Source organism: Jaculus jaculus, chromosome 9 (genome assembly GCF_020740685.1).
Source record: "Jaculus jaculus isolate mJacJac1 chromosome 9, mJacJac1.mat.Y.cur, whole genome shotgun sequence".
Lineage (NCBI taxonomy): Eukaryota > Metazoa > Chordata > Mammalia > Rodentia > Dipodidae > Jaculus > Jaculus jaculus.
The window spans coordinates 49817077-49827270 of record NC_059110.1 but is presented as its reverse complement, the minus strand read 5'-3'; the positions used below and the strand labels follow the sequence as shown (position 1 = coordinate 49827270).

At 45.5% G+C, this 10194-nt stretch overlaps 1 pseudogene; it reads left to right on the top strand.

Annotated features, from left to right (window-relative positions):
- The first annotated feature begins 220 nt into the window (after window positions 1-220).
- Window positions 221-667, top strand: LOC101617661 (annotated as a pseudogene).
- The last annotated feature ends 9527 nt before the right edge of the window (window positions 668-10194 follow it).

The window sequence follows — 10194 nt, the reverse complement described above, 5'->3', positions numbered from 1 at the left end:
TTGACAATGTCCAGACGTCCCAACCCTCCCAAGTGCCAAACAATTGACAGCTACAAAGACATGTTAATTCTAGTTTAGTGACTGTGTCCTAAATTAAAAAGGTCACAAACTCCCAAAGCTTGGACCAGAAAAACACCTGCCCTTGAAACAAGAGGACAGTACCTGAGGCGGTGGAGCCCCTAGAAGGGACGCGGTGGGGTCGCGCTGATGCCCAGGAGCCATGTCCGGGACCCGCAGCTGCAGCAGCCAGACTCCGAGCCGGCCCTTCCCCGCCACCCGCAGGGTGGTCCTGGGCGACAGCATGCTTCTCCCTCCTGGGGACTAGAGCACCACCCCTGGCGGCACGCTGTTCAGCAGCACACCGGGAGGGACCAGGATCATCTATGAAATTCCTGATGGAGTGTCAGAAATCGCCTATGGCCAAGACGCCCCCAAGGGACCTGCCCACTATTCCTGGGGTCACCAGCCCCGCCAGTGATGAGCCTCCTATGCAAACTACCAGACCCACCTGTGCAACGGCCCAGAAGATAAGCGAGCAGATGGTGAAGAGTCACAGTTTGAGATGGACATTTAAGGGACTAGCCACAGGACTGAGTGATGCTTCTGGGTCCCTGAAGCCTTTCCTTAGAGGAGAGTCACAACATCCAGGCCTTGTGAAAATTGTCCTACTGGGTAGGCTTCGGTTATGGGGTCAACCACCCAGCCATGCCCCCTCACTCAGAGCACCTGCTTCCCCTTCCTCTTCGTCCATGCCAGCACATAACTCCTTGTGCCTAGGTGAATACCAAGCTGCTACTCCAAAGGGACTGACTCTTGCCCACACCCTACATCAAGTGCCAGGAAGCGGACACAGAGAAGCCATTGGGAGTGACTACCTAGCTCTTCCAGCCCCAATCTCCAGGCCACATCCACCTTTTCCTTAGGTCAGGGTGGCTGGGAAAGCGACCCTTTGTGTCTTTCCCCAACAGAGGAAATAAATGCCACCTTCACTCTAGACCCAAAGGTTGGGCCCTGTCTGAGCTGTTAACAAGTGATCCTATAGTCGCTGTCTGTTCCGTGTTTTAAGTGCGCTTTCTTTTATATTTCTCGGTGATTCTCATGTCGATTCTGTGGTTGAGTAGAGCAAGTATTACTGCCATTTTACAGCTGAGAAATATGGCTGAAGAGAAGATAGTCACATATGGGACTGGGTTTGAGCTCTGCTACTCTTGATCTCTTGATTTTCAGTGGCAAGTATGACTTTACCCCTCAAGCGAGCTGGTCACCTCTCCTTTCAAGCTCATTCTGAGAGGAAGAGCCCGAGACTTGGCCAGTGTAGAATCTTTGATCCATCCACATATGCCTGATCTTTGTCAAGTCATCTCTTTTCATGAGCTGTCATGAGGGATGCAAAGGACATGATTTCTGCCTTAAGGATTGTGTTGAGATGTGCCACTTATCCCATAAGAAAAGACAACATATGGGCTGGAGGGATGGCTTAGCTGTTAAGGTGTTTGCCTGCAAAGCCAAAGGATCCCAGTTCGATTCTCCAGGACCCACATAAGCCAGATGCACATGGTGGTGCATGCAGCTGGAGTACGTTTGCAGAGGCTGGAGGCCCTGGTGCACCATTCTCTCCCTTTCTCTCTGCCTCTTTCTCTCTCATAAATAAATAAATAAATAAATAAATAAATAAATAAATAAATATTTAAAGTGAATAAACCTAAAAAAAAGACAACATAAAACATTATAGAAGATTGGTTGCCACTGGTCCATGCAAGTGTAAAATCCATGCAAGGGCTAGCTTCTTGAAGGTAATGCTGTAGCTGCACCCTAAGAATGAGGTGGGAGGAGGCAGGTGCCCAGTATTAGCAGAGGTCAGATGATCTTGAACCCAGATGTAGAAGAATAGGATGTCAAGAAGCTCCCTTGTTTGGACACATCAGGCACTTTTGGTGTGGACGTGACTTTTTTAAATGATGAAGAGTCGCTTACTAAGGGCCTTGAACTCCAGGCACAGAGCTTTGCTGAGAAGCAGCAGGTATTTTTCACTATGAAACGTGCTAGAGGATGGGTGCCTTGGACCAAGAGGCAGTAGGAGATATACATGTTATAAGCTCTGGGCTCATAGTATTTGCTAACCCTCAGTGCCACGTCCTTAGCTTGTCTTTTTCACAGCTAATGTGGAACCTCTTCCCATCACAAGAGTACCTGGAATTCATATGATGGAATGAGGAAGGACCCATGCTTTGGTGTGCTGACTGCACTTTTCTGGATGGCAGTGTGAGGCTAATGAGGGGATACCATTGAGCAAAAGCAACAGGATATAGGGTAAATAAGAGATTGAATCAGCCTTCCCAGTGCATTTGCTTCCCAATAAAATCGTCCCATTCCTCCTGATATCCTCCCAGAGAGCCTGCTCATGTCTGCTACACTATCTGGTCCAGTGACTGTCTTGGTCCTATTTCTCAGGATCAATTTACAGGGTTAAAACCATTGACTTCTCTGGTTGCCCAGGAACAATAAAACCCATTCGGGAGTTAACGGCTTTTTCATTGAGTAAAAGTACCTTCAAAAGACTGCAGTATGTAAAAGTTCTGCCTGGATGCTGTGAAATGGCAACTCTACAACCCAGCCTTGTCCTCAAGGAAGGAGAAGTGTGGAGATGAGGCCTCCCTTACCCTCTTATATCTGTATGTGCAGAAGCTTTGTAGGGATGCCCACTCAGCCCACCTGCCCTCTGCTGTGAGCAAAACCACTGTTTTGCCTCTTTAAGGAACTAACTGGGAGATACTGTGAGCCAGAAAATAGAAGTTTCCCCCATTGCTTAAAACCTGACTGGGACTGCAAAGTACCTTGAACAGTGAAGGACCGCCCAGAAATGTTGTCAGACCATACTTGAGATGATCCAATGAAGGACAGTGTCTACACTGTGAATTAAAGGAACCTGAGGCTTATGAATCTTGAGGCTAGAGAGATGGCTCAGCAGTTAAAGGCACGTGATTGTCCTGGATTCAATTCCCAGGCCACCCATGTAAAGCTTAACAGGCATTCATTTGCAGTGGCAAGAGGCCCTGATGGGTCCATACAGATGCACACAAATAAATGGAAAAAAATCAGAATACCCAGTGGCCAAAGTGCTTGGTATGTGAGGATCAGAGTTCATATTCCCCACACTTGTGACTTATGTAATCACTGGTGGGCATGGGGTCCCTGGAGTAAGTTGACTAGCTAAATTGGAGGAATCTATGAGCTATGAGCTCACGTGAGAGTCTACCTCAGAAAATAAGGAGATTTAAGAAGGCACCCAGTATCAGTCTTTGGCTTCCACACATGCATGTGCAAACATGTGTGCATCCACATGCCAAGACACATTTCATAGAAGTGGCACTTGTGAGAACCAACTGTTCTGATTCAGGGAGGTCTTTCCTGGGCCATGAGTGGCCTATGTGTACCTGAGCAAGTTAGTAAATATTGGAGGTGCTAGATTTTCCCACACATGAGTGAAGAGGCTCAACCAGGTAGGGGAAGAAGGTTTGATGGAACTTTCTATAGACACGAGTGAAATATCTCGGGGCTTTCATATCCGGGTGGTCCAAAACAGACATCAGAAAGAGTTGGGGTGGGGAAGATGGCGTAATAAGGTACTATACAAGCATGAGAAAGAGTTGGATTCCCAGCACTCATATAAAAAATTTTGGCATGTCAGCATGCACATGTAATATACCAACACTGGGAAAGCAGAAACTAGAGGATCCTCAGGGCTTGCTGGCCAACTAGTCTAGATGAATTGGTGAGCTGCAGGTTCAGTGAGAGAGCCTGTCTCAAACAGCAAGCTGGACAAGGTGGCTGTGGTATTCATGACCTCACAGTGGCCAATGGTACCTACACAAGACCTACATAACAGAAGGTGAAAAATGACATCTAAATAGAAGAGAGGCTGGGTGTAGTGGTGTACACCTAGTCCTAGCACTCAGGAGGCAGAGGTAAGAGAATCACTATGAGTTCAAGGTCAGCATGGAATGATAGAGTAAGATCCAGGTCAGCCTGGGCTAGAGTGAGATATTACCTCAGTAAAATTAAAAAAAAAAATAGAAGAGACTAGTTGGAGAAAAGGGTTTCTGGAGTGGGGAAAAAGGGGTGGTGGTGAGAGGGGATTATGATCATGCCATATTGTTTATATGTATGGAGGTTGCCAATAAAAAGTTTTAAGAAAGCCGGGCGTGGTGGCGCACGCCTTTAATCCCAGCACTCGGGAGGCAGAAGTAGGAGGATCGCCGTGAGTTCTAGGCCACCCTGAGACTACATAGTGAATTCCAGGTCAGCCTGAGCCAGAGACCCTGCCTCAAAAAACCAAAAAAAAAAAAAAAAAAAAAAAAAAAAAGTTTTAAGAAAGTAAAAAAAAAAAAAAAAAAAGACAGTACCTCACATAGGTTGGGCCATGGCACCCTTGCTTTTGGTTAGTGCTGTGAGAGTGGCTATCTGCAATAGGCCTGATGAAGTGTCTAGTCCTGGAGTCTGTTCAAGCCAGAGATCAGAAAGTAGCTTCCTGACTAGGTTGGAGATGGTTTTCTCATAGGCATCAAAACATAGTAATAAAGAATAAAGGTAGGATCGCTTTCTCTCTGTGTAGGGGCAGAAAGAAGTTAGGCTAAACAGGAGTAATCAAAGAGTGTAAGAAGACCACCAGTATGTTGCAAAGGTGAGGTGAGGAGATAATTATTATACCACAGCATACAGAAACTAAAGAAAGACTCACATTCTGGTGGGAAATATTAAGTGTCAGAATGGACAGTGGTAAGTTGCTCAGCAGGGCCCTGTTAACTGTGAGAACCAGGGTGGATCTACATCTGCAGCCTTGGCCTCTAGCTCCGATGTCATTGGCCTTACCAGCTAGTATTAGTATTCAGAATCTCTCTGTGCTGTGCTACTCAGCCCCTCCCCCACCACACCACCACCATAGTGCATGTTCAAAGACTCCTCTTGCTTTTAGCCACTTCACTATGGGTGCTCACTTAAGCTATGTCTGTAAGGTCATCATTGCCGGGGCATAAGCATTCCTTGCTTTTAACTTCTAATTTAGTGTTCCTACCTTCATGGTTCCAGAAATTAGATTTCTTAGGCCTGAATTCCAATGCTGGTATTCTCTGTAAAGGTCAGGCCATTTGGAAATGAGTTTTAGTACAGATCTGTAAGGTTCCACCTGCACTGTAGAAACAAACAGAAAATGATGCTCAGTGACAGTCCCCAGAGTAAAGACTGGAGAGCCTGTGGGGGCGGTGCAAGACAAAAGAAGCAGAAACCAAAACACTGCCACAAAAGCCAGGATCCTGGTTGATGGCAGAAGCAGTGTTATGACCCAAATCTGGTTGTTTTCAGTTCCTTCTTACCCCACAGGGACCTGGTCTGTGCACAAGAACACTGGAAACTTTCATAGGAAGGCAATTGGAAGTTTTTGTAAATGCAGCACCACATGTTCTGTGTTCTTTCATCTGGACCCCTGCACAGCTGTTGGCTAGTGGTTCCCCACAACACCGGACAATGTGTAAGCAAGCCTGAGTGTGCGCTGTTTATTTTCATCGATTCCAGCAAATGAACCTTATTATCTAATTTGTGTCAAGTGTCATTCCAGAGACTTGCAGGGCAGGGCAAAGAATAGATAGACATACACAAAGATCTCAGACCCGAAAGTGTCCCTGGAAGAGAAAGGTTGACAGGAGTGATAACTGCCACAAAACTGCCCTTGATAAGCATCAGTTCCATTTTCCTTCTGACTGTAAAGTGGTCTATGGGAGGGAGCAGATGGACATCATTTGTTCAATGAAAAGAACAAGGGCTGGAGTGCCCACAATGACAGGCCCGATTCTAAACTCCATCATATAATAGCTGCAACCTTGGGCCAATTGACTAGTTGAAACAGGTTTTCTCAAGGAGGGTTCCATGGTGTAATGATTATCACTCTGGACTCTGAAACAGGTTCTCTCATCTTATAAAATATAAGTAAGAAATTCCTAGAGGGTTTACATGAATTACATCAGTAAAGCTTGATTTAGTGAGACTCCTGGGGTAAGACTACCTGATTCAAATTCTGCCTCAACCGCTGATTTGCTGTGTGGTTCAGGGCAAGCCACTTGATGCCTTTAAGTCCCAGTTTCCTATACAAGCAGCAATCATAACAATGATTCTTGCCTGATTCAGTAGTTAGGGTGAGCAAATGAGATTATCCCTAGAAAGGATTTAGGGTAGTGATTGGCACACTATAAGTGTTCACAGAATGCTAGCTGCTATTAGTGAAAACTAGGTTGCAGATTAATAGAAGGCAAGTGCCCAGAAACAGCTGTTCCCTATACAAAGAACTTCTTTCTCCTTTTCTTCTTTCAAGAATGTTTTCAGTAGCGAGGCATGGTGGTGCATGCCTTTAATCCCAGCACTCAGGAGGCAGAGGTAGGAGGATTGCCATGAGTTTGAGGCTACCCTGAGACTCCACAGTGAATTCCAGGTCAGCCTGGGCTAGAGTGAGACCCTACAAAACCAAAAAAAAAAAGAATGTTTTGGTCTGCACTAGCAAATTGCTTGAGGGAAAGGAGCCCAGAAAGCTTGTAGTGTACTATTCCTTTCACAACTGGATCCATGTGCTTTCAAGAACAAGTGGGCCTGGAACAGAGCCAGTTAGATTAAATGTCTATGACTATAGAGAAGCTAGGTGAGTGAATTAAGCACAAGTCATTAGCACTATTAATATCTATGTTAGCAGTATTTATCCATATATGCTGCCAATGATAATAGCTTCAAAGCCTGAATTTCATTCAAAGGGTAATTGTGTAGGTGTTTCAAACTGTCAAATAATGTGCCTTTTATGTTGTGCCAACAAAAGTTCACTAAAAAAAAATGAAGAGAAATGGAGAGACCTTATTTAAAAAATAAATTCTTGGGCTGGAGAGATGGCTTAGCGGTTAAGCGTTTGCCTGTGAAGCCTAAGGACCCCTGTTCGAGGCTCGGTTCCCCAGGTCCCACTTTAGCCAGATGCACAAGGGGGCGCACGCGTCTGGAGTTCGTTTGCAGAGGCTGGAAGCCCTGGCGCGCCCATTCTCTCTCTCTCTCCCTCTATCTGTCTTTCTGTCTGTGTCTGTCGCTCTCAAATAAATAAATAAATAAATTTTTAAAAAAGAAAAAATAAATAAATTCTTGGCCTGGAGAGAAGGCTCACCAGTTAAAGCCCTTACCTGCAAAGTCTAGGGACCCAAGTCCATGTCCCCAATACCCACATAAAGCCAGATGTATAAAGGGAGCAGTGGCAGGAAGCTCTGGTGTGCCAATGCTCACTCTCTCTATGTCCTTCTCTTTCTCTCTCTCTGTCTCAAATAAATAAGAAATAAATAAAAACAAATTATCCCTAAGCTTGGTGTGATGGCTCATGCTTTAAAAAAATAAAATAAGGGTTGGAGATATGGCTTAGTGGTAAAGGCGCTTGCCTGTAAAGCTTAAGGACCCAGGTTCAATTCTCCATTACCCACATAAGCCAGATTCACATGGTGGGACATGAGTCTGGAGTTCATCTGTAGTGGCTAGAGGCCTGGTGCACATTTACTTACTCTCTCTTGAGATCTCTCTTTCTCTATATCTCTCTGCTTGCAAATAAATAAATGAAATAATAAAATAAAAAATAAATTCTTGAAAAATCAGTTTGCGAACTGAGTCAGTGCCTTCAGTAGAAAGTAAATGTGGGCTCCCAAAGGTCAGAGAGAGGGGCCTTGTTTACATGGAGAAATTTCCCACCAAGGTTCTCACTCGCCTGGCTTATGCCAATAGGGAAGCAATCATGCCCATTCTCAGTTAGTTAGTATATACATATCCCTGTAGGTTAGTTCATTGTCAGATCAGGTAAAATGAGACTTGCCTAAGGCTGTTTGTCTTGGCAGTTAAAGAACATTCAAGGACCATGAAGTCTAGTTTGGGGTCCAAGAACCCAAAGTCTATGTGCCTCCCCCCCACACACACACACACGCAGCAGATGACTGTCATTCTGAAGTTAGGTCCTAATTAGCTGCTTGGGACCCTTCCTGGAGATTTATCACAGTAGCAGTAGTAGAATATCTAAGATTGAGTAATAAAAAGTATTTATTTCAGTTTATAGTTCTAGAGGATAAAGAGCCCAAAATTGGGCAGCAAGGTTACATGAAGGCCTCTTGGTGACTCAACTCATGGCATAAGAAGGGAAGGAAGCAGGCTCATAAGAAAGGTAAGGAGGTGGGGGCTGAACTCACAGCAGCTCACTCACTCTCAGAGAGGCCTTCATCATTCCTGGCTCTCGCTTCATGATCCAAAAACTTCCCACTGTAAGGCTTTCCTCCCAACATTGACACATTCAGGAATTAGGGTCCCAGAAAATGAAATTTGGGGGGACACACTGAAACAATAGGTTATAATATTATTGTAGTTATCTTCATATTGCTGGGACAAACTACTTGGCCCAAAGCAGCTGATGGAAGGAAAGGGTTTATTTTGGCTGGTAGTCTCCAGGGGGTAGTTTTGCCATGGCAGGGAAAGGATGGTAGAAGAGAAGCTGGGCATCCCACCTTGCCACAGTAGCTGGCAGAAAGCAGCAAGAGTGAGCTGAGCTCATACTATGAATATAAAAACAAAGTGAAGGTTTGAGTATGGAGATTCTGAAACCAACTTGGAGGGGGATATTTTAGACTAAGGAGGGCAAATGGGAAGGCCAGGAGCTGGAAACCCAGCTGCAGTGGCTCAGGGTAGTGTGTTTTGGAGAGGGAAGAGGAGGTGGCATTCACAGAGCACCCAAAGCAGCATATGGTTGGTCAATGGTGAGGGGTTAAGGGATACAAGCTAGCTGGGAAGTGTGGGAGAGAATGGATGAGAGTGAGATAGACAGAGCAAGAATGACTGGAGAGAGGGAGCCTGCAGCCAGCTGGCAGGTGTACAATACCTGCCCTGGAAACATACTAAAAGTGCTAGCAGGAAGGGGACCTGGTCAAGGGAGAAGCAGAGAAAGGAGGGAGAGGAAAGGAAAAAGAGAGAAATAAAGAATAAAAGAAGAAGAGCAGAGAGTAGGCTGAAGTGTACAGACAGAAAAATATAAAAAGATATACATGGCAGTCATGAAAGGGGTCAGAAGAAGAAGGACAGTGAGAAAGGGAAATAGAACTTTTATGCCTGTGCCCTTGGATCATGGCTGACTGGCCAGTGGGAGAGGAGTGGCAGAGGTTGGGGTGGCAGTGGTCCTTGGGGACAGGTTGGCTGGGTGCCCATTAAGAGGGAGGAGAGAACTGGCCCTCTGAAGGAAAACTTCAGTTCTAGCCAGCTAGAAGGGGGAAAAACTCTGAGACTGACACTGTCAGGATGAAAGGCTAGAACACCCTTAATCCTGCCCCAGCAACAGACTTCTCCAGCAAGGCTCTACTTCCCAAATTGCCATTAGCTGGGGACCAAGTATTCACTACACATGAAGCTATGGGGAAATAGCTCATTCAAACCACTATGGAAACTCAAACTGTAGAATAATGTTTGGAGTTCAGATGGTAATTAATATGAAGAGTCTGGTTGTGAGTAGGGCCCTATACCTACCATTCTTGCCTGGGCTCCTTCTGGGATCTAGAAGGTTCTCTGACTTCCTCAGTTCATCCAGTCTAGCTGCCCCCATGTAAGAGCTTCCTCTTGCTCAGGGTTGAATTTTCTCATCGCTGGGACAAAACAGCTGACCAGAAGCAGCCTATGGGAGGCAAGGTTTATTTAGGCTTACAGTCACTAAAGAAATGCAAAGGAAAGCTTTACCATGGAAAAGAGAAGCATGGCAGAGCAGGGGACTGTCACGTATGGCATTGAAGCAGTCTCAGTACTGGGCCTGGAGCTGGGCCAGTAAACCTGGAAACCCACCCACCAGTGACACACCTTCTCCAGCAAAGTCCAAGGTGACCACCAGCTGGGATTGCGTATAAGACTTAATCACAAACACTGGAGTCTATGGGGAACATTACACATTGAAGCCACCACACTCAGCAAGCACACCTGGGCTATTGGTTCACCTGGTGTTTGCAGGGCCATTCCAGATCACTAAACAACATGAACATCAGTTCATTGTATCAGGAAAAACAGATTCATGGTTTTCACTATCATGACTCTTGCTGAGTTAGTCAGATAACTCCTACTCTTCTTTCTGAATACGCTTTTAAAAGTGATAGTTTTGGGCTAACAGGG